General features: G+C 43.8%; 1 protein-coding gene across 1 annotated transcript in view; it reads right to left on the reverse strand.

Annotated features, from left to right (window-relative positions):
* The window catches only part of LOC130284735 (lipopolysaccharide-induced tumor necrosis factor-alpha factor homolog), a 41030-nt gene extending 24492 nt beyond the window's left edge, over positions 1-16538 (reverse strand). Inside the window, exon 1 of the mRNA XM_056535424.1 lies at positions 16460-16538. The gene's annotated coding sequence lies outside the window, so the exon portion shown is untranslated. The remainder of the gene's footprint in view (positions 1-16459) is intronic.
* Positions 16539-23114: the final 6576 nt, after the last annotated feature.

Below are 23114 nucleotides of genomic sequence, written 5' to 3' on the forward strand. Positions count from 1 at the left end.
AAACTTGGCACACATGTTACTTATATGTCAGCAACAAACATAGGATAGGTGATTTAACCCTTATTCACCCGCATTTGCCAGGGGCGGGGTTTATGTTTAAAGTCCCATGCAAGTCAATGGGAAATATATGTTACAGCATAACTTCCAAACGGCTGGAGACATTTAGATAATACTTGGTCACATGTTACTTATATGTCCACTTAAAATATAGGATAGTTAATTTAACCCTTAACTACCCCCATTTGTGAGGGTCGGGGTTTTTATTTAAAGTCCCATGCAAATCAATGGGAAATGTATGTTCCGATATAATTTCCGTAAGGCTGGAGCTATTTCAATACCTGGTACACATATTATGGGTTGGGATAGGAGGACAGGATGGGAGGTCGGGATAGGAGGTTGGGATAGGAGGTCTGGATAGGAGGTCAGGGAGGAGGTCGGGATAGGAGGACGGGATATGAGGACGGGATAGGAGGTCTGGATAAGAGGTTGAGATATGAGGACGGGAAAGGAGGATGGGAAAGGAGGATGGGATAGGAGGACGGGATAGGAGGATGGGATAGGAGGTCGGGATAGGAGGTATGGATAGGAGGACGGTATAGGAGGTCAGGACAGGAGGTACGGGTCGGGATATGAGGACGGGATGGGAGGTCAGGATAGGAGGTCGGGATAGGAGGTCGGGAAAGGAGATCGGGATAGGAGGTCAGGTAGGAGGTCGGAATAGGAGGACTGGATAGGAGGACGGGATATGAGGTCGAGATATGAGGACGGGAAAGGAGGTTGGGAAAGGAGATCGGAATAGGAGGTCAGGTAGGAGGTCGGGATAGGAGGACTGGATAGGAGGACGGGATAGGAGGACGGGATAGGAGGTCGAGATAGGAGGTTGAGAAAGGAGGACAGGATAGGAGGACGGGATAGGAGGTCGAGATAGGAGGTTGAGAAAGGAGGACAGGATAGGAGGTCGGGATAGGAGCTCGAGATTGGAGGACAGGATGGGAGGTGGGGATAGGAGGACTGGATAGGAGGACGGAATAGGAGGTCGAGATAGGAGGACGGGATAGGAGGATGGGATAGGAGGATGGGACAGGAAGACAGGATAGGAGGTCGGCATAAGAGGTCTGGATAGGAGGATGGGACAGGAGGATGGTATAGGAGGGCGGGACAGGAGGTCGAGATAGGAGGACGGGATTGGAGGTCGGGATGTGGGGTTGGGATATGACAACAATATATGAAGATGGGATATGAAGTCAAAAGCTTCCTCCTTTGTTTATTTTCCTCCCCAACAAGGATTAGGAAGGAAAACCGGGCAACGCCGGGTACTCAGCTGGTATATATATATATATATATATATATATATATATATATATATATATATATATAGTCATGGCCGTAAATGTTGGTACCCCTGAAATTTTTCAAGAAAATTAAGTATTTCTCACAGAAAAGGTTTGTAGTAACACAGTTTTGCTATACTCATGTTTATTCCCTCTGTGTGTATTTGAGCTAAACCAAAAAAAAAAAGAAGGAAAAAAAGCAAATTGGACATAATGTCACACCAAACTCCAAAAGTGGGCTGGGCAAAATTATTGCCACCCTTTCAAAATTGTGGAAAAATAAGATTGTTTCAGGCATGTGATGCTCCTTTAAACTCACCTGGGGCAAATAACAGGTGTGGGCAATATAAAAATCACACCTGAAAGCAGATAAAAAGGAGAGAAGTTCACTTAATATTTGCATTGTGTGTCTGTGTGTGCCACACTAACCATGGACAACAGAAAGAGAAGAGGAGAACTGTCTGTGGAATTGTGGGAAAACATCAACAATCTCAAGGTTATAAGTCCATCTCCAGAGATCTAGATTTTCCTTGGTCCGCAGTGCGCAACATTATCAAGAAGTTTGCAACCCATGACACATTACTTTACTGAGAGAGTAGTGGATGCCTGGAATAGCCTTCCTGCAGAAGTGGTCAATGTAAATACAGTGAAGGAGTTTAAACATGCACAGGATAAGCATAAGGCTATATCCTTCATATAAGATAGGGCCAGGGACTATTCATAGGATTCAGATTATTGGGCAGACTAGATGGGCCAAATGGTTCTAATCTGACGACACATTCTATGTTTCTATGACACTGTAGCTAATCTCCGTGTGCGCGGACGGAAGAGAAAAATTGATGAAAGGTGTCAACGCAGGATAGTCCGAATGGTGGATAAGCAGCCCCAAACAAGTTCCAAAGATATTCAAGCAGGCTCAGGGACCATCAGTGTCAGCGCGACATTTAAAAGCTATGGCAGGAGACCCAGGAGGACCCCATTGCTGACACAGAGACATAAAAAAGCATGACTACATTTTGCCAAAATGAACTTGAGTAAGCCAAAATCCTTCTGGGAAAACATCTTGTGGACAGATGAGAACAAGATAGAGCTTTTTGGTAAAGCACATCATTCTACGGTTTACTGAAAATGGAATGAGGCCTACAAAGAAAAGAACACAGTACCTACAGTGAAATATGGTGGCGGTTCAATGATGTTTTGGGGTTGTTTTGCTTCCTCTGGCACTGGGTGCCTTGAATGTGTGCAAGGCATCATGAAATCCCAGTGTCAGAAAGCTGGGTTTACGTCTGAGATCTTGGGTCTTCCAGCAGGACAATGACCCCAAACATACGTCAAAAAGCACCCAGAAATGGATGACAACAAAGTGCTGGAGAGTTCTGAAGTGGCCAGCAATGAGTCCAGATCCAAATCCCATTGAACCACCTGTGGAGAGATCTTTAAATTGTTGTTGAGAAAAGGTGCCCTTCCAATAAGAGAGACCTGGAGCAGTTTGCAAATGAAGAGTGGTCCAACAATCCGACTGAGAGGTGTAAGAAGCTTATTGATGGTTATAGGAAGTGACTGATTTCAGCAATTTTTTCCATAGGGTGTGCAACCAAATATTAAGTTAAAGGACATCTGCAGCGTGATTAACACTTATCCCCTATCCACAGGATAGGGGATAAGTGTTTGATCGCGGGGGGTCCGACCGCTGGGACCCCCTGTGATCTCCTGTACGGGGCCGCGGCTGTCCCGTGCAGGGGGCATGCCAGCCGCAGCATGACGTTGCAGACGGCATGCCTCCTCCATACATCTCTATGGGAGAGGCGGGGAGGCAGCGTTCGTGACTCCCCGTCTCCCCCATAGAACTGTATGGGGACGGGGAGGAGACGGGGTGTCACCGTCGACCTCTAGGTCGATGCTATGTCACCATGAGCGCTAATGGCGGCGCCCCGTTAGGGAGATCGAGGGGGGTCCCAGCGGTCGGACCCCCCGCAATAAAAGGGGAAAGGGGAAAAGTGTCATACCGCTGCAGTTGCCCTTTAACCCCTTAAGGACTGAGCCCTTTTTCACCTTAAGGACTCGGCCATTTTTTGCAAATCTGACCACTGTCGCTTTAAACATTAATAACTCTGGAATGCTTTTAGTTATCATTCTGATTCCAAGATTGTTTTTTCGTGACATATTCTACTTTACCATAGTGGTAAAAATTTGTGGTAACTTGCATCCTTTCTTGGTGAAAAATCCCAAAATTTGATGAAAAATTAGAAAATTTTGCATTTTTCTAACTTTGAAGCTCTCTGCTTGTAAGGAAAATGGATATTCCAAATATTTTTTTTTTTATTCACATATACAATATGTCGACTTTATGTTTGCATCATAAAATTGATGAGTTTTTACTTTTGGAAGACACCAGAGGGCTTCAAAGTTCCACAGCAATTTTCAAAATTTTTAACAAAATTTTGAAACTCGCTTTTTTTCAGGGACCAGTTCAGGTTTGAAGGGTCTTCATATTAGAAATACCCCATAAATTACCCCATTATAAAAACTGCACCCCCCAAAGTATTCAAAATGACATTCAGTAAGCGTTTTAACCCTTTAGGGGTTTCACAGGAATAGCAGCAAAGTGAAGGAGAAAATTCACAATCTTCATTTTTTACACTCGCATGTTCTTGTAGACCCAATTTTTGAATTTTTGCAAGGGGTAAAAAGGAGAAAATTTTTACTTGTATTTGAAACCCAATTTCTCTTGAGTAAGGACATACCTCATATGTCTATGTTAATTGTTTGGCGGGCGCAGTAGTGGGCTCAGAAGGGAAGGAGCGTCAAATGGTTTTTAGGGGGCATGTCACCTTTAGGAAGCCCCTATGGTGCCAGAACAGCAAAAAAAAAACACATGGCATACCATTTTGGAAACTAGACCCCTCGGGGTAAAGTGAACCTTAATACCCCATGCTTGGTTTCCCAAAAGTTTTACATTTTTAAAAAGGGTAATAGCAGAAAATACCCCCCAAAATTTGAAGTCCAATTTCTCCTGATTCAGAAAACACCCGATATGGGGGTGAAAAGTGCTCTGCTGGCGCACTCATTTAGGAAGCCCCTATGGTGCCAGGACAGCAAAAAAAAAAAACACATGGCATACCATTTTGGAAACTAGACCCCTCAGGGAACGTAATAAGGGGTAAAGTGAACCTTAATACCCTACAGGTGTTTCACGGCTTTTGCATTTGTAAAAAAAAATAAAAAAATTTACCTAAAATGCTTGGTTTCCCAAAAAATGTACATTTTTACAAAGGGTTAAAGCAGAAAATACCCCCCAAAATTTGAAGCCCAATTTCTCCCGATTCAGAAAACACCCCATATGGGGGTGAAAAGTGCTCTGCTGGCGCACTACAGGTCTCAGAAGAGAAGGAGTCACATTTGGCTTTTTGAAAGCAAATTTTGCTCTGGGGGCATGCCGCATTTAGGAAGCCCCTATGGTGCCAGGACAGCAAAAAAAAAAAACACATGGTATACTATTTTGGAAACTAGAGCCCTCGGGGAATGAAACAAGGGGTTAAGTGAACCTTAATACCCCACAGGCGTTTCACGACTATTGCATATGTAAAAAAAAAATAAAAATTTTTTTACCTAAAATGCTTCTTTTCCCAAAAATTTTACATTTAAAAAAAGGGTAAAAGCAGAAAATACCCCCCAACATTTGTAACACAATTTCTTCCGAGTACGGAGATACCCCATATGTGACCCTAAACTGTTGCCTTGAAATACGACAGGGCTCCAAAGTGAGAGCGCCATGCGCATGTGAGGCCTAAATTAGGGATTGCATAGGGGTGGACATAGAGGTATTCTACGCCAGTGATTCCCAAACAGGGGGCCTCCAGCTGTTGTAAAACTCCCAGCATGCCTAGACAGTCAACGGCTATCTGGCAATACTGGGAGTAGTTGTTTTGCAACAGCTGGAGGCTCCGTTTTGGAAACCGTGGCGTTTTTAATTTTTATTGGGGAGGGGAGGGGGGATGTGTAGGGGTAAGTGTATATGTAGTCTTTTTTTACTTTTTATTTTATTTTTTGTGGTAGTGTAGTGTTTTTAGGGTACAGTCGCACAGGCGGGGGTTCACAGTAGTTTCTCGCTGGCAGTTTGAGCTGTTGCAGAAAATTTGCCGCAGCTCAAACTTGCAGCCCGATACTGGCTGTAAACCTCCGCCCATGTGAGTGTACCCTCTACATTCACATTGGGGGGGGGGGGACATCCAGCTGTTGCAAAACTACAACTCCCAGCATGCGCTGACAGACTGTACAAGCTGAGAGTTTTCGTTTTGCAACAGCTGTAGGCACACTGGTTATGTATCATTGAGTTTGTGACCTTACTCAGTGTTTCAAAACCAGTGTGCCTCCAGCTGTTGCAAAACTACAACTCCCAGCATGTACGGTGCATGGGGTAAGGTGACTGCTGGGAGTTGTAGTTTGCAACAGCTGGAGGCACACCGGTCGTGAAACACTGAGTTAGTTAAAAAAAAAACTGAGTTTCACAACCAGTGTGCCTTCAGCTGTTGCAAAACTACAACTCTCAGCAGAGTCACCGACAGCCAATGGGCATGCTGGGAGTTGTAGTTATGCAACCAGCAAATGCACCACTACAACTCCCAGCATGCACTTTAGCTGTTTGTGCAAGCTGGGAGTTGTAGTTATACAACAGCTGAAGGTACACTTTTCCATAGAAAAAATGTGCCTCCAGCTGTTGCAAAACCATAAGTCCCAGCATGCCCAGAAGGGAATGCTGGGAGTTGTGGTGGTCTTCCTCCTGCTGTTGCATAACTACAGCTCCCAGCATGCCCTTTTTGCATGCTGGGAGCTGTTGCTAAGCAACAGCAGGAGGCTGTCACTCACCTCCTGCTGCTGCTCAGGGAACAGGTCAGTCCCGCCGCCGCCGTCGCTCCTGGGGCCCCGATCCCAACAGGGATGCCGGGGATCAGGGTCCCCAGCACCCGGGGTCGTCTTCCCGCACCCGCTCACGTCCTCCGGAAGAGGGGCGGAGCGGGTGCGGGAGTGACACCCGCAGCAGGTGCCCTGATTGGTCGGCCGGTAATCCGGCCGACGAATCAGGGCGATCGTGAGGTGGCACCAGTGCCACCTCACCCCTGCTGGCTCTGGCTGTTTGGGGCCGTCAGAGATGGCCCCTATCAGCCAGTAATTCCGGGTCACCGGTTCACTGGAGACCCGATTGACCCGGAATCGCCGCAGATCGCTGGACTGAATTGTCCAGCGATCTGCGGCCATCGCCGACATGGGGGGGCATAATGACCCTGGGTGATATGCCAGGATGCCTGCTGAATGATTTCAGCAGGCATCCGGCTCCGGTCCCCAATCGGCTAGCGGTGGGGACCGGAATTCCCACGGGTGTATGGATACGCCCTGCGTCCTTAAGAGGTTAAGGGTGGCAATAATTTTGTCCAGCCCATTTTTGGAGTTTGGTGTGACATTATGTCCAATTTGCTTTTTTCCTCCCTTTTTTGGTTTAGTTCCAATACATACAAAGTGCATGGCAAAACATGTGTTACTGCAATCCTTTTCTGTGAGAAATACTTCATTTTCTTGAAAAATTTCAGGGGTGCCAACATTTACAGCCATGACTCTATATATACATTTATTTTTTAACTTTTGGCTGGATATCTCCTCTAAATACATGTACATTTCTATGAGATTTCAGTTCTCTTTCTTTTTTTCTTCACAGCATTATGTAGTTTGTGTTGAAATTCTGCAATCTTTTTCTGGTGTGAACAAGAAGCAGATAGATCATATAGAGCTACAGTATAGATATGCAAAATAAATATGGTATGCCGATATTTGCTGTTGCAAGGATAAACTTCTGTATGAATGGGAGTTTCAACTTCCCTATCTGCCCACGCTCTTAGTCACGCAAACACAAAAATGCTTTTCACCCATGCACATGTGATTTATAGTATAGGTTTACAACATACAATAACCATGCAACAAAGCCATTATTTTGTTGCATGTTTATATAAATTACAGCCTAAATGCCATGTCAACTATAAAACCACTAGTCCAAACAAATGAAGAAATTATAGCAATACTTCACATGACAACATGAAGGATATATTCTGAGAACAGAGGTCTCGGGTTGTAGTTATAACTATTGGGTAGGGCCTGTGGCCTTCACTGTTATGCTTGTTGTAGGCTGGGTGCATACTGAATTTTGTGTTTAAATATTAAAGTACATGTTTGTATACTCTTGAAAAGGATAAAAATGTATATGATAAATAGATAGTAAAGCCAGATTCTGTTGTCTGCCACATAGCAGAATCCGTTTCCATTTGACTTACATTATAAAAAACAAACGTATTGCAACACTCTATTAGCAGACTAGTATGCTCTGTTTTATAAAAATCCTTGTATTTCCAATGGAATAACAATTCTGGAGCATCATTTCTTACAGCTCTGTGTTTGCCATTCCTCTGTAATACAGACATGTATGGTTAAATTGCCAATTATATATTACTTCAACAGCCAAGCTAACAGAATTGCGTTGCTAGATAACAAATGCTTTAGGACCTGGCCCAAGGGTGTCAGAGAGGGCATGGAGAGGGAACCAAAACTAATACACTGCCAAACTGGATCTCTAGCATATGGCCCCATTTCTGATCTGTTCACCAAGAAGTTGTAGGTCTCACAATTTCGTTCTCAATTTTTAAACCTCAGGTAAGACATTTCTCTACTAAAAATATTGTACACAAAATCTGCAAAAGAGCGATTTAGACAAATACCCTTTTTTTTCACTGTTTGTATTTAAACTGATGCAAAAGATTCCACTGAAGAGTTATGGTATTTACTTATATAGTATGGCACCATCTAGTATCCAGAGTGTATAGCAGTGTGCATGTCCACCTAAAGACACAGACACTTTCTGCACAGACAGCTTTCTACACAGTCATACTATAAATAAGTTAAAGGGTACTCCGGTGCTTAGACATCTTATCCCCTATCCAAAGGATAGGGGATAAGATGCCTGATCGCAGGAGTCCCGCCGCTAGGGACCCCGGGATCTTGCACGCGGCACCCCGTTTGTAATCAGTCCCCGGAGCGTGTTCGCTCCGGGTCTGATTACGGCCGACCACAAGGCCGGCGGCGTGTGACGTCACGCTCTGCCCCTCAATGCAAGCCTACGGGAGGGGCTTCCTTTTAGCAGCATTTACTGATGCATTTGAAAGGGGACATCAGGGCAGACATACCCCACAGATAAGGGTGACATTTTACATACTCCTATCCTACACTTCCCCTGGTCTGTGAGGCGTACACAAAATGGCCATTGCCTGTATCTGGTTAGCATGTCTGCCATGAAGTCCTCCTTTCCAATTGATGAATAAATGCTCTTAAATAGGAAGTCCTATGTGTGCCATTGTTTCTCAACTTATATTATCATTATGTAGAAAAGAGTCTGTGCTTATAGTGTCTGTTTGTCTCCATCACCACTCGGATCACTAGGTAGACGTGCACATTATTATGCACTCTAGACACAAGATGTTGCCATACTCTATAGGTAAACACCATAACTCTTCAGTGGACTTTTAAAAACCACAAATACAAACATGTAAAGAAAAAAAAAAAAAAGGTCTTTATTTAAATAAACATTCTTTGTGGCATATCCACTGTAATCTAGCATTTTCCAATGTACTATTAAAAAAAAACTATATATGTTTATTGGACATTGGCACATATAATGTGGACATCATTTGCAGGGATGGGAGTGCTAAAAATGTATATTAGCATTGAAATTTTATTTATTTTTTTGTATCATTAGTTAGGTACCATAGGATAAAATGAAATTATATCTGACAGATTCACTTTAGAATGTGAATTTAGATTCAAATAGAAAATTATCTTAAATTCTTATTTCTTTTTGCATTCTCAAGCTAATTTCCCTTAATGTGCATGATATTGGCTGCTGTCCATTTACTTAAAGCAATTATTGCTAAGATGTCAAGTATCATCAGTATTCATAATGTTAGTTGCTCAGTGTAAGTTAGCATAATGATTTAGGCTTGACTGACTTGCTAGGCTATCCCCAAGGGTGTGTTAACACATTGCAAACGCACCTTACAAATATGAGCATCGCAGGTTACATGTACTTTTTCAATTTATTATTTTATTGGTCCAATACACTTAGAATGAAGTAACTTTCAAAAAATTTCCATTGACTTTATTCTATCATTTTGGGGGGTAACCTACACAAGTTAATAGGCTCCCCCCTACCAATGCACAGACTCGCTGGAATTATGTAGTGGCGCATACCTCTAAGCTAGCAGAGGTTTTAACAGCAATTTAAGCTGGTTTGCCAGCATAAACTGCCATAAATCTGGTGAGGCAACCAGCCCGCTTCACCCACAACCACGCCTTTTTTCCAATAGGGCACACCCCTTTGGCAAGCCCCGCTGAAAACTGCAAAAAATCACACAACATCTGCAGTTAGTGCAAAAATTGTGCAAAATAATCACATCACAATTAATAACTACCCCCCCCCCTTGTTTATACAGCTCTTCTGCAGACCTATGTGTCCATGTGGTTACAGACTGTAGTCAATATGTGTCATCCTGCCGTCATTATATGTTGTTTGATCCTGTCCTGTTGAGCCCATATTTATTCATACATTTGTAAAGGGTTGTATGAATACCATATGAAAGGAAAAAACTAAAAACAACTCAACAACGAGGGCACTTTATGTTGTTATCTTTCCCCATTACTAAGCTATCTATATTTTTAATAATAGATTAGGATGAACTTCCTCTACAAAGGAAATGGTCTCTGTGTCTGAAAAATGTCCAGCACACATTAAACATCATCTCTACATTAATAAAGGATCATTTCACATCTTATACAGCTGCAATGATTCGTTAACCATTTTCAAACTATTGCAGTTATACTATAAATATACTCAATAAACAGGTAAAACAGAATAGCTTATATATTAAACTGAATAGTTTTACTATATGGTAAAACTTATTTTATGGCTGGCTTAAGATACAGGTCCACGTATTACGCTTATCCTCACTTACTGGTTTGAGGGTTATCCTTTTCAAGATTAATAGGTTTGCATGTTAGGTAACAGGTTCAATGTATATACCATGAAACCTGTTCCGCCACATTCACATTTATCAGCCCATTCAGCACAGTTGCCATCTGGCATGGCTGCACCACATAATAATATGATACACAGGTCCAGCATTGTACACCTTTTTAACCTATAGGGCACTGGATGGTACCCTGGATGCAACAGAACCAACTTGTTACATGCAATGTTTCCATCTGGGACAGATCTGGATTTCTCAACATATGTGTGCAGAGCTTTACAGTGGCGTGTAATGGATAACTGGTTGGCATATACTTTTAAAATTAAACTCCCTTTTCTGGTGCTGGTTCATAACCTTAGGGCAGGAGGGCTGGCAGAGTATTGGTTCATGTCAACACTCTCCATTCCTTGCAAAAGTTAAGGGCAGCATGACTTATTGGTTCACTGGTGGTCCACTTTTGTTATGTCGCAAAACCTGGGGAGAGAGGAATCCTGACGGTAATGCTCACCAAAAATTGAGATGGGGCATGCAAATACCCTTTTGTCCCTATTTTATTTGTAGAACTGCTTCTAAAGAATGTATAAACTTCATTAACCCCTTAAGGACTGAGCCCTTTTTCACCTTAAGGACTCGGCCATTTTTTGCAAATCTGACCACTGTCACTTTAAACATTAATAACTCTGGAATGCTTTTAGTTATCATTCTGATTCCGAGATTGTTTTTTTGTGACATATTCTACTTTAACGTAGTGGTAAAATTTTTTGGTAACTTGCATCCTTTCTTGGTGAAAAATCCCCAAATTTGATGAAAAATTTGAAAATTTTGCATTTTTCTAACTTTGAAGCTCTCTGCTTGTAAGGAAAATGGATATTCCAAATAATTTTTTTTTTATTCACATATACAATATGTCTACTTTATATTTGCATCATAAAATTGATGAGTTTTTACTTTTGGAAGACACCAGAGGGCTTCAAAGTTCCGCAGCAATTTTCCAATTTTTCACAAAATTTTGAAACTCGCTTTTTTTTCAGGGACCAGTTCAGGTTTGAAGTGGATTTGAAGGGTCTTCATATTAGAAATACCCCATAAATGACCCCATTATAAAAACTGCACCCCCCAAAGTATTCAAAATGACATTCAGTCAGCGTTTTAACCCTTTACGGGTTTCACAGGAATAGCAGCAAAGTGAAGGAGAAAATTCACAATCTTCATTTTTTACACTCGCATGTTCTTGTAGACCCAATTTTTGAATTTTTGCAAGGGGTAAAAAGGAGAAAATTTTTACTTGTATTTGAAACCCAATTTCTCTCGAGTAAGCACATACCTCATATGTCTATGTAAAGTGTTCGGCGGGCGCAGTAGAGGGCTCAGAAGGGAAGGAGCGTCAAATGGTTTTTGGGGGGCATGTCACCTTTAGGAAGCCCCTATGGTGCCAGAACAGCAAAAACCCCCACATGGCATACCATTTTGGAAACTAGACCCCTCGGGGAACGTAACAAGGGGTAATGTGAACCTTAATACCCCACAGGTGATTCACGACTTTTGCATATGTAAAAAAAAAAAAAATTTTTACCTAAAATGCTTGGTTTCCCTAAAGTTTTACATTTTTAAAAAGGGTAATAGCAGAAAATACCCCCCAAAATTTGAAGCCCAATTTCTCCCGATTCAGAGAACACCCCATATGGGGGTGAAAAGTGCTCTGCTGGCGCACTACAGGTCTCAGAAGAGAAGGAGTCACATTTGGCTTTTTTGAAGGAAATTTTGCTCTGGGGGCATGCCACCTTTAGGAAGCCCCTATGGTGCCAGGAGAGCAAAAAAAAAAACACATGGCATACCATTTTGGAAACTAGACCCCTCAGGGAACGTAACAAGGGGTAAAGTGAACCTTAATACCCTACAGGTGTTTCACGACTTTTGCATATGTAAAAAAAAATAAAAAAATGTACCTAAAATGCTTGGTTTCCCAAAAAATTTACATTTATACAAAGGGTTAAAGCAGAAAATACCCCCCAAAATTTGAAGCCCAATTTCTCCCGATTCAGAAAACACCCCATATGGGGGTGAAAAGTGCTCTGCTGGCGCACTACAGGTCTCAGAAGAGAAGGAGTCACATTTGGCTTTTTGAAAGCAAATTTTGCTCTGGGGGCATGCCGCATTTAGGAAGCCCCTATGGTGCCAGGACCGCAAAAAAAGCCCACATGGCATACCATTTTGGAAAATAGAGCCCTCGGGGAATGTAACAAGGGGTTAAGTGAACCTTAATACCCCACAGGCGTTTCACAACTATTGCATATGTAAAAAAAATAAAAAAAATTTACCTAAAATGCTTCTTTTCCCAAAAACTTTACATTTTTAAAAAGGGTAAATGCAGAAAATAACCCCCAAAATTTGAAGCCCAATTTCTCCCGAGTACGGCGATACCCCATATGTGACCCTTAACTGTTGCCTTGAAATACGACAGGGCTCCAAAGTGAGAGCGCCATGCGCATTTGAGGCCTAAATTAGGGATTGCATAGGGGTGGACATAGGGGTATTCTACGCCAGTGATTCCCAAACAGGGTGCCTCCAGCTGTTGCAAAACTCCCAGCATACCTGGACAGTCAACGGCTGTCCGACAATACTGGGAGTTGTTTTTTTGCAACAGCTGGAGGCTCCGTTTTGGAAACCGTGGCGTACCAGACCTTTTTCATTTTTATTGGGGAGGGGAGGGGGGCTGTGTAGGGGTATGTGTATATGTAGTGTTTTTTTACTTTTTATTTTATTTTTTGTGGTAGTGTAGTGTAGTGTTTTTAGGGTACAGCCGCACGGGCGGGGGTTCACAGTAGTTTCTCGCTGGCAGTTTGAGCTGTTGCAGAAAATTTGCTGCAGCTCAAACTTGCAGCCCGATACTTACTGTAAGCCTCCGCCCATGTGAGTGTACCCTGTACAATCACATTTGGGGGGGGGGGGGATATCCAGCTGTTACAAAACTACAACTCCCAGCATGCGCTGACAGACTGTACATGCTGAGAGTTTTAGTTTTGCAACAGCTGTAGGCACACTGGTTATGTATCACGGAATTTGTGACCTTACTCAGTGTTTCAAAACCAGTGTGCCTCCAGCTGTTGCAAAACTACAACTCCCAGCATGTACGGTGCATGGTGTAAGGTGACTGCTGGGAGTTGTAGTTTGCAACAGCAGGAGGCACACCGGTCGTGAAACACTGAGTTAGGTAAAAAAAAAAACTCTAAGTTTCACAACCAGTGTGCCTTCAGCTGTTGCAAAACTACAACTCTCAGCAGTCACCGACAGCCAACGGGCATGCTGGGAGTTGTAGTTATGCAACCAGCAGATGCACCACTACAACTTCCAGCATGCACTTTAGCTGTTTGTGCAAGCTGGGAGTTGTAGTTTATACAACAGCTGAAGGTACACTTTTCCATAGAAAAAAATGTGCCTCCAGCTGTTGCAAAACCATAAGTCCCAGCATGCCCATAAGGGAATGCTGGGAGTTGTGGTGGTCTGCCTCCTGCTGTTACATAACTACAGCTCCCAGCATGCCCTTTTTGCATGCTGGGAGCTGTTGCTAAGAAACAGCAGGAGGCTGTCACTCACCTCCTGCTGCTGCTTCATCACAGGATTGTCCCTCGCCGTCGCCGTCGCTCCTGGGGCCCCGATCCCAACATTGACGCCGGGGATCGGGGTCCCCAGCACCCGGGGTCGTCTTCCCGCACCCGCTCACGCCCTCCGGAAGAGGGGCGGTGCGGGTGCGGGAGTGACACCCGCAGCAGGCGCCCTGATTGGTCGGCCGGTAATCCGGCCGACGAATCAGGGCGATCGTCAGGTGGCACCAGTGCCACCTCACCCCTGCAGGCTCTGGCTGTTCGGGGCCGTCAGAGACGGCCCCGAACAGCCAGTAATTCCGGGTCACCGGGTCACTGGAGACCCGATTGACCCGGAATCGCCGCAGATCGCTAGACTGAATTGTCCAGCGATCTGCGGTGATCGCCGACATGGGGGGGCATAATGACCCCCCTGGGCGATATGCCGGGATGCCTGCTGAACGATTTCAGCAGGCATCCGGCTCCGGTCCCCAACCGGCTAGCGGTGGGGACCGGAATTCCCACGGGCGTATGGATACGCCCTGCGTCCTTAAGGACTCGGGATGCAGGGCGTATCCATACGCCCTGCGTCCTTAAGAGGTTAAAAAGTGGTCATGTTCTCAAGACAGGCCCTTCAACCAATATATTGTTAAGCATTCAGAAATGTTCAGCAGCCCCATTGAGAATTAACAAATCAGTGGTCGTGCAGGGATCGTCCTCACCATTCATTCACCATTCAATTATGTCTCATTCTTGGGATTGGCAGGAGTCCCAATGGTTGAACCCCCATTGATATACTTCATGAGATGGGAAGACCCCTTTAAGAAAACAGTGCTCCAATTTTACAAAATCTGGCATATTTTATGCCAGTCTGTGTTAATGAAGATTTCTCCCAATAACTTTGGCGAACTCAAATCCATACTTGTTATAAGCAGGTGTAAATTTGCCCCAAAATCTGCACTATTATGTAGCTTTTTTTCATTTGGTTGAAACCAAGTCTCAGTGAAGGTCACAACCATTTTATTGGTTCAAAAATGTCTCATGGGACCCTTGCCACCAATACATCCATATGCCCTAACAGTGAATATCACACGTATAAATAGAAGAAATGTACAAATCTGTTTAACTTTTCACTGGAGTACCCCTTTAAAGACCTTTAAAGGATAATGACCAGGCGTTTGTTGTGTTATAGTTTACTGCCCACATAAACTAGGCATACCATAAAACTATGTATGCATATGCATTCCTGAATTTCACTTCCATCATTTGTGACATTTGCTTTATGTTTTATTGCTCATGCAGACTTATACAGATGGTAGTATTGTTTTTATCATTCATTGTTTCACCTTCTTGTGAATTGTTTATACCTATTGTGTTCCAAATTTAAAAAGAACCTGTCATACCGGTCCTGGGACCCTTACATACTGGCCATGGGACCTGACAGGTGAGGAGAATAGCATTCTGGTTCTGCTCTAAGTAAGATTGCCCTGCCCTTTCTAATCATTGATGGGGATCCGAACACTCAGACCCCGGCCGATCATAACTTTCTACACATCTCTGTGGCATGTCAAAAGTTTTATTAAATGACAGGCACATTTTAAGATCCAAGACCTCAAACCATTTAAAAGTTGCACATTCTTTGCACCCAGGCATTAAAGAGGCACTCCACTGGCCAGCATTCAGAAGTAAATGTTCCGATGGTTCGCGCTGCAGGGGTCGACCACACCCCTTGTGACATCACGGCATTCCCCCTCTCAATGCAAGTCTATGGGAGGGGGCATGATGGCCGTCACACCCCCTCCCATAGTCTTGCATTGAGGGGTATGGCTGTGAAGTCACGAGGGGCGTGGCCGATCCCAGCAGCGCAAAAACAGCATTCGGGACATTTGCTTCTGAACGCTGGCCAGTGGAGTACCCCTTTAATTAATAAAATGAATTGAAATGAAAGATGTGCATGTAAACATTATCATAATTTACTTTTTGGATTGAAAAATGCTGTAGAAAACACCCCCAAAAATTTTGCTAAAACAAACTGTATATGAATCCCGCCTTAATATATATATATATATATATATATATATATATATATATATATTCAGCCATGACATAATCTCTTAACCGTAACAAATTAGCTGCAATCACAAACCTTTTTATTTAATGGCATAAGAACGGAGCAGAAATATAAGGTTTGCAACTACTAACATATGACATTTCCACTGCTTACATGAAATTCAGTAATCTAACAAGTTACAAGGTGACAAAGCTATGTAGTATAATAATAATGCAAATAATAGTAATGAATAACCACAAGACACACGGACACAGCCATATGCTTCCATGCCTATGAAGGGTACAGCAAATAAAGAATGGCAAAAAATGTTTGTGGATTATTCATAAGAAAAAGGAAGTTAAGACTATATAGTGTAAAAGTTAGAATAAATATTAACTACCGTAAAAGTCTTCAAAACATGAGAGAGCAACTCACCAGCAGACGCTTCAGGAACTGCAGCTCAGAAAGGACTGGCTGATCTTTGTGAGCAACTAATGTAAGAATGGGAGGGAGTGTGGTTTGCTTTAATGAGAACTCACTCTCACTGGATTACAGCCCATAGTGAACTCTGTAATTCTCATAGTCATTGCAGGAAGGACACTGGTTAGCTGTTAAAGTAGCACATGATTTATTTCAATCACATGTCTTCTTATACTATAACCTTATAATTATTTTGGAGGAAACTATTAACTGTGATTTAAAAAATGTACAACTGGTATCGAAATAACCTAGAATAAAATAGAAGATATATGAATAATTAAAATTGGGCAGTAAACTCTGACCCTAATATCACTGGGGAACACTTTACCCCATCCCCAAGCAGCATCTTATCACATTCTAGGGAATGCTTAGGGTAAGTGTAGGTATAGCATTCTAAAATTCCACATTCTGGCCAAGATTTGTCCACTGCTTTACCTGTCCCTATGCTAAACATCTTTGGGCAGACAAATCGGTTTGCAATTTCAGCAGCTAAAGTGATAGCACTTGCTGCTGTCTACAGAGTCCCCGCCAGGTTCCAAGGAATACCAGGGTTCTATAGTGGTGGAATGCTGTATTATGATGTAAGAGTATTACAAAATTATTTATTATGAATATTGACTTAAAGGAGGTTTCTGGGACTTTTTGATTGTTGCCCATCCACATCACCAGTTGCTGATCACCCCCACTGATCAGCAGTTAGGCACCTGCATTATAGAGTAAATGGGGCCAGAAGACCTGTGTCATTTATTGTATAGTGGTGGCACTGGGTAACTGTAGCTTGCCGCCCATTCAGTTCTGCTAAGCTGCAGTTACTCACTACTATACAATAAACAGTACACCCTGCCAATTAGTCATCAATATGCTATCCTGTGGAAAATCCCAGTACTGGAAAATCCCTTTAAAACGGGGTTCAGTAAGTTCAGCTGAGATGTATATTTGACAGAAAACAATGTTCCATCCAGAATTGTGACAGAGGCACTTTCACAGATGGGAACATACTCTTGAAGCATGCTTGAAGTTTCAGGTAACTGTTCAGGATAAACTGTTCTGTGAGTACATGAGGATTAACACTATTTCTGGTCATTAGATAACCAGACATAGTGCAGGCTCCATGTCTAATTTTCAGTTGTCCCTGAGCTAGTGGGTGGAATTTAGTCTTTATAATGTCTCCCATAGAAAGCACACACACATAGAAAGCAAGCAGCAACATACAGGAAATTATGGAGCAGTACTGAGTAATGTAAGCTGCAAATTAATCATTAGGGTTAGATCGAATGCTGACTACAAGCTATCTCCAGCCATCCCATCTCCCTCTTCCCCACTCCCCTATCCATGAACTCTTATTGGCAGCATGTAAATGTCCTTCAGTAAGCTTATAGGCTATCCTTCTTCAAAAATCTATATTACAAAGTTTATTTTATTTGCTTATACTATCACTGTTACCTCCTTGGTTTAACTTGATGGACATGTGCCTTTTTTCAACCGTATTAACTACATCCTATGAAATAAGTATTGAACACGCTTCCATTTTTCTCACTAAATATATTTCCAAAAGTGCGTTTGCCATAAAAATATCACCAGGTTTTGTTAACAACTCAAGTAACCATACATACAAATAAACCAGTTATGTGTAATAATGTAAATTGACACAGAGAAAAGGTATTGAACACATATAGAAAGGGAGGTGCAAAATGGCATGGAAAGCCAAGACAAAGGAATTAGCAGGTACTGTTGTCTCAAAGAAAACAGTAGTTAGTGAGAAAAATGTTACTCCCCCTATATGTACCGTAACTATGTAACTATATTGATGTATGCAACCTCTGTTGAAAGGACAGTGCCTGTTTAAACTGGCAGCTGCTTATGTCATAGCATAAAAAATCACCTGTTTAAATCCCGTGGACCCCTGCCAGTCTCTGTTTGCATAGTTGTAGTAGTTTGTATAGCTGCCTCAACAACTTGCCACTTCAGAAACAGACACCATTGGGGAATCATGGTACCTGCTACATTGGAACAGTAAAGGAATTTAAAGGGGGATGAGGTGCTGTTTTGTTATTGTAAGGAAAAATAAGCTAGTTTGCTTTTATTGAAAAGTAATCTATCACAAGTGTAATGAAGCAAGATTTACTCAACAATGCAAAGCACATGCACCAGAAGTCACAGGATATAAGTCTGGTTAAATACTATACCATAGCCATATTGGGACACTAAACCCAAGCTGTGTAAGAACATGTTAGTGGTTTGGTGTGACAATATGAGGTGTTATACAGGAATACAAAAACAGAGGTATTTTTTCCCCAAAAACAACACTACACATTTCCTAGGGTTGTGTTTGGTAGTACATCTTGGCTCCATTCACTTTAATGGAACTGAGCTGCAATACCACACACAACCTGGGTATAAGGGTAGTGTTTTTATTTTTATTTTTTATAAAGAAATCAGTTGTAATTTTCTGTTCCTGGATAACCGTTGTGATTACTCACTCTTGCAGATAGGTGCAGTTGCAGAATAGAGGCATGGAAACAGGACTTTTCAAATCAAAGTTCAATATTTTATTCACACTTAGCAAACAGCAAACAGTCTTAAAACTAAAAAAAAGTCCACCTGCATTCCTTAGGTGTTTGTTCACACCTGAGTCCATGCCATGTGGCATCAAGCAAGTCTTTTCCAAGCCTCCAGGCACTCTGCTCACCAGCTTCCACACTCCACAAAGAAGATCTCAAAACTCAGCTTTCTGGCAGTGTGAACTGCAACATGCAAATTCCCCTCAGCTGGTGGAGTAGCCTGCCTTTAAGGCCAACAAAAGGCGGCCTGGATTGTGGGGAATGGCCCCCACTCATCACTTGACCATTCCCAGTAAGAGCCGTCCTGGATTGGCTTTCAAGCCATACTACAGCAACAGTGTCAGTCTGCATCGCAGCACAGACACTGGACAATTATCGGCTCTTACTCCAGGAGCCTTGGTGACACATACCGACCATCAACCACAATGCCCTTCACCTTCTCACATACCCCCCCTTTTGTTCAACCCTTGGCTTGGCACATCCACTTAAGGGGGGAATGATCCGTCAAAAGACAAAACTTCCTCCCCAACAGATAACAGCGGAGAGACTCGAGTACCCACTTAATGGCCAGGCACTCTCTCTCCACGATACTATACCTGGTCTTGGCCGGGTCTGTTTGCGGCTGAGAAAGACGGGATGCTCTTCCTCGTTGACTTTCGTTGACTTTCTGGGAGACGACAGCACCAAGACCTACCTCAGAGGCATCGATCTGTAACACAAATTCCCTTTTAAAGTCGGGTGTCACAAACACCAGAGATCCACAGAGGGCCGACTTCAAAGCGGAAAAAGCCTCCTCTGCCTATTCGTTCCAACGCACCATTATGGACTTGCGTCCCTTCAGGAGGTCTGTTAAGGGAGCAGCCACCATAGCAAAATAGGGGATGAATCTCATATAGTAACCCACCATTCCCAGAAACGACTTCACCTGTCCGAATGGCCTCTATTTTGTTTACCTGGGGTTTGACAACTCCACGCCCAATGACATACCCCAGGTTCTTGGTCTCTTCTAACCCTATGGCACACTTTTTGGGGTTAGCAGTTAACCCGGCCTTCCTAAGGGAGTCTACCACTGCCTGCACTTTTGGAAGGTGACTTTCCCAGTCTGTACTGTGAATGATGATATCGTCCAGATAGGCTGAGGCATACCAACGATGTGGCCGGAGTACAATATCCATTAGCCTTTAAAACGTAGCGGAAGTGCCATGTAGACCAAAGGGTAACACCTTGTAGGTACCCTTGATGGCAGCCTCCATCAAGGGTACCTTCCTGTACCCTTTGGTGAGGTCCAAAACAGAAAAATACCGAGCCTGTCTTAGCTTCTCAATAAGCTCATCAACTCGGGGCATGGGAGATGCATCAAACTTGGAAACCTCATTAAGTTTGTGGAAATCGTTTCAGAACCGCAACGTACTGTCTGGCTTGGGCATTAAGACTATTGGACTGGCCCACTCACTTTTCGACTCCTTGATGACATCGAATTTTAACATCTGTTATACTTCTTCTGAGTTGGCTTGTCGCCACGACTTAGGTAACCGGTATGGTTTCAACCGTATTTTTACCCGGGGTTCAGTGACAATGTCATAGCGGATGACAGAAGTACGTCCAGGAAGGTCTGAGAACACATCAGTGTTGCTACTGACGAACTCCCTGGCCTCCTGAGTCTGTGCAGAGGAAAGGCTGTCAGCAATTTTCACTGTGGCAACTTCTTCCCTCGCACCAGACTGAGGGATGGGAAACTCCACCCCTAACAAACCTGGCCGGGGGCTGTGAGCCACACTAGTCTCCCTATCTTTCCGAGGTTTCAACAAGTTTACATGGTACACTTGCTCTGGCTTCCTTCGCCTGGGATGGTGTACCCTGTACGTCACCTCCCCTACCTTTTCAATCACTTCGTAGGGACCTTGCCACCTAGCCAAAAACTTACTGTCGACCGTTGGCACCAGAACCAAAACCTGATCCCCCGGGTTAAAATTCCGAACCCGAGCCTGGCGATTATAGACTCTACTCTGGGCTTGCTGAGCTGCCTCCATATGTTCCCTAACTAAGGGCAACACTGTTTTTATCCGCTCTTGTAACTGAGGGACATACTCAACCACACTTTTGTGCATCGTGGGCTGTTGTTCCCACGCCTCTTTGGCTAAGTCTAACAGACCATGCAGATGTCTGCCGTACAGCAGTTCAAAGGGCGAGAACCCAGTAGAGGCCTGGTGCACTTCTCGCACTGCGAACATGAGATAGGGCAGCAAAAGATCCCAATTCTTCCCATCTCTAGCCACCACCTGCTTTAACATATTTTTTTGATTAAACTTTTCTACCAGGCCGTCCATCTGTGGGTGATACACGGAGGTCCGTAGCTGTTTCACCTGCAGTAATTTACTGAGCTCTTTCATTACCTTTGACATAAACGGGGTGCCCTGGTCAGTCAACACCTCTTTAGGTAAATTCAGGTAGAAGAAACAGGCATGGTCGCACATCTACATATTGCATTTTGATCTAATTGCTTCTCAGCATAAATTTCTCAGCATTTTTTTTTGTTTGAACATGTGTCTGCACTCTTCCCCACCCCCTCAGCCCAACCCTATATAAGTAGTAGTTAGCTACACAAGGGCCATTTCTTTCCTAGCAGCCTCCCAGTCTGACTGGGAGAGCATGGTAAGTGAGCTGTAGCACCCTGGTGTGGTGTGGTGCTGTGCGGCGTCCGTTGCTACCGTGGCACCGTGTCTGTGGGGAGGTGCGACCTATAGACTGGTTTGAGTGGCATTGGTGCCACTCTGCCAGTGGGTCGTTCCCCCCTGTGGGCACTGGTGTCGCGGCGGTGGTGGTCGCCGCCCAGTGCTACGCCATTTTATGCTAGGGACGTTAGGGACCCACTCGAAATAGGTGGCCTTGACGTGGCGAGTGGGCTTTGTACTTTTTGATCAAAACGTATACTAACAACCTGTTAGTTTTTGAAATTATGCTGAGAAGCAATTAGATCATTATACAAGATTGTAGATGTGCGACCATGTCTGTTTCTTCTACCTGAATTCACCTCTTTAGGTAAGCCCACGGGGGAAAACATCTCCATTAGCTCCTTAGCTATGAGTTTGGCCGAGGTATGTTGCAGAGGTAGTGCCTCGGGATACCAAGTCGCATAGTCCAGGACTACCAGGATGTGTTGGTGCCCCTAGCAGATTTCGGCAACGGGCCTACAAGGTCCATAGCGATCCGTTCAAACGGAACCTCGATAATCGGGAGGGGGGACCAGGGGACTACGGTAATGTGACTGGGGGCTAGTTAATTGGCATGTTGGGCAAGATTCACAATACCTTTCGACCTCCTTATACACGCTGGGCCAGTAAAAACTCTGCAAAATTCGGTCCTGCGTCTTCTGCTGGCCCAGGTGCCCCCCCAGAACATGTTGGTGGGCTAATTCTAACACAAGCCTCCGATATGCTTTAGGCACCACCAATTGTTCCACACTCTTACCCGATACCTGGTTTACCCGATACAGCATCCCTTGGTGGACCACAAAACGGGGGTATACAGTCTTGGCTCCCGGTTGTTGTGGTGCACCTTCTACAATTAATACATTTTCCCAGGCCCAAGATAGAGTCGGGTCCTGGTGCTGTGCTGTACCAAAATTTTCTCCTGAGACATTGAGGTCTGACAACTCTGGTCCTAATGGCAGTTCCTCCACATCTCCCACCATTACACTCAGTGGAGACGAAAACTCTTCTTCCACCGTAGTGGTCACCGCAACTGCTGTCCCTTCTGACTCAGGTTCCCAGGGTTCTGGGGTCACTCCTGAGTATGGCCAGTCTATTGGGGACACCCCTGCCGAGTTTGGGGGACTCCTGTCTGAGGCGCAAAGACACGAACCCTGGAAAGTTTCTCCCAATTATCAACTCACGTGGCAACTTCGTGGCAACGGCCATCTCATGAGTCCACTGGCTGGTCGTCGTTGACAAAGTTACCAGGGCAGTAGGATAGTCTTTCAAGTCCCCTTGAATGCACACCACACCCGCTTTTCGGCCTGTATACTCGGTTGGCGGTACCAGGTCGGATCT

This window comes from Hyla sarda, chromosome 8 (genome assembly GCF_029499605.1).
Source record: "Hyla sarda isolate aHylSar1 chromosome 8, aHylSar1.hap1, whole genome shotgun sequence".
Classification (NCBI taxonomy): Eukaryota; Metazoa; Chordata; class Amphibia; order Anura; family Hylidae; genus Hyla; species Hyla sarda.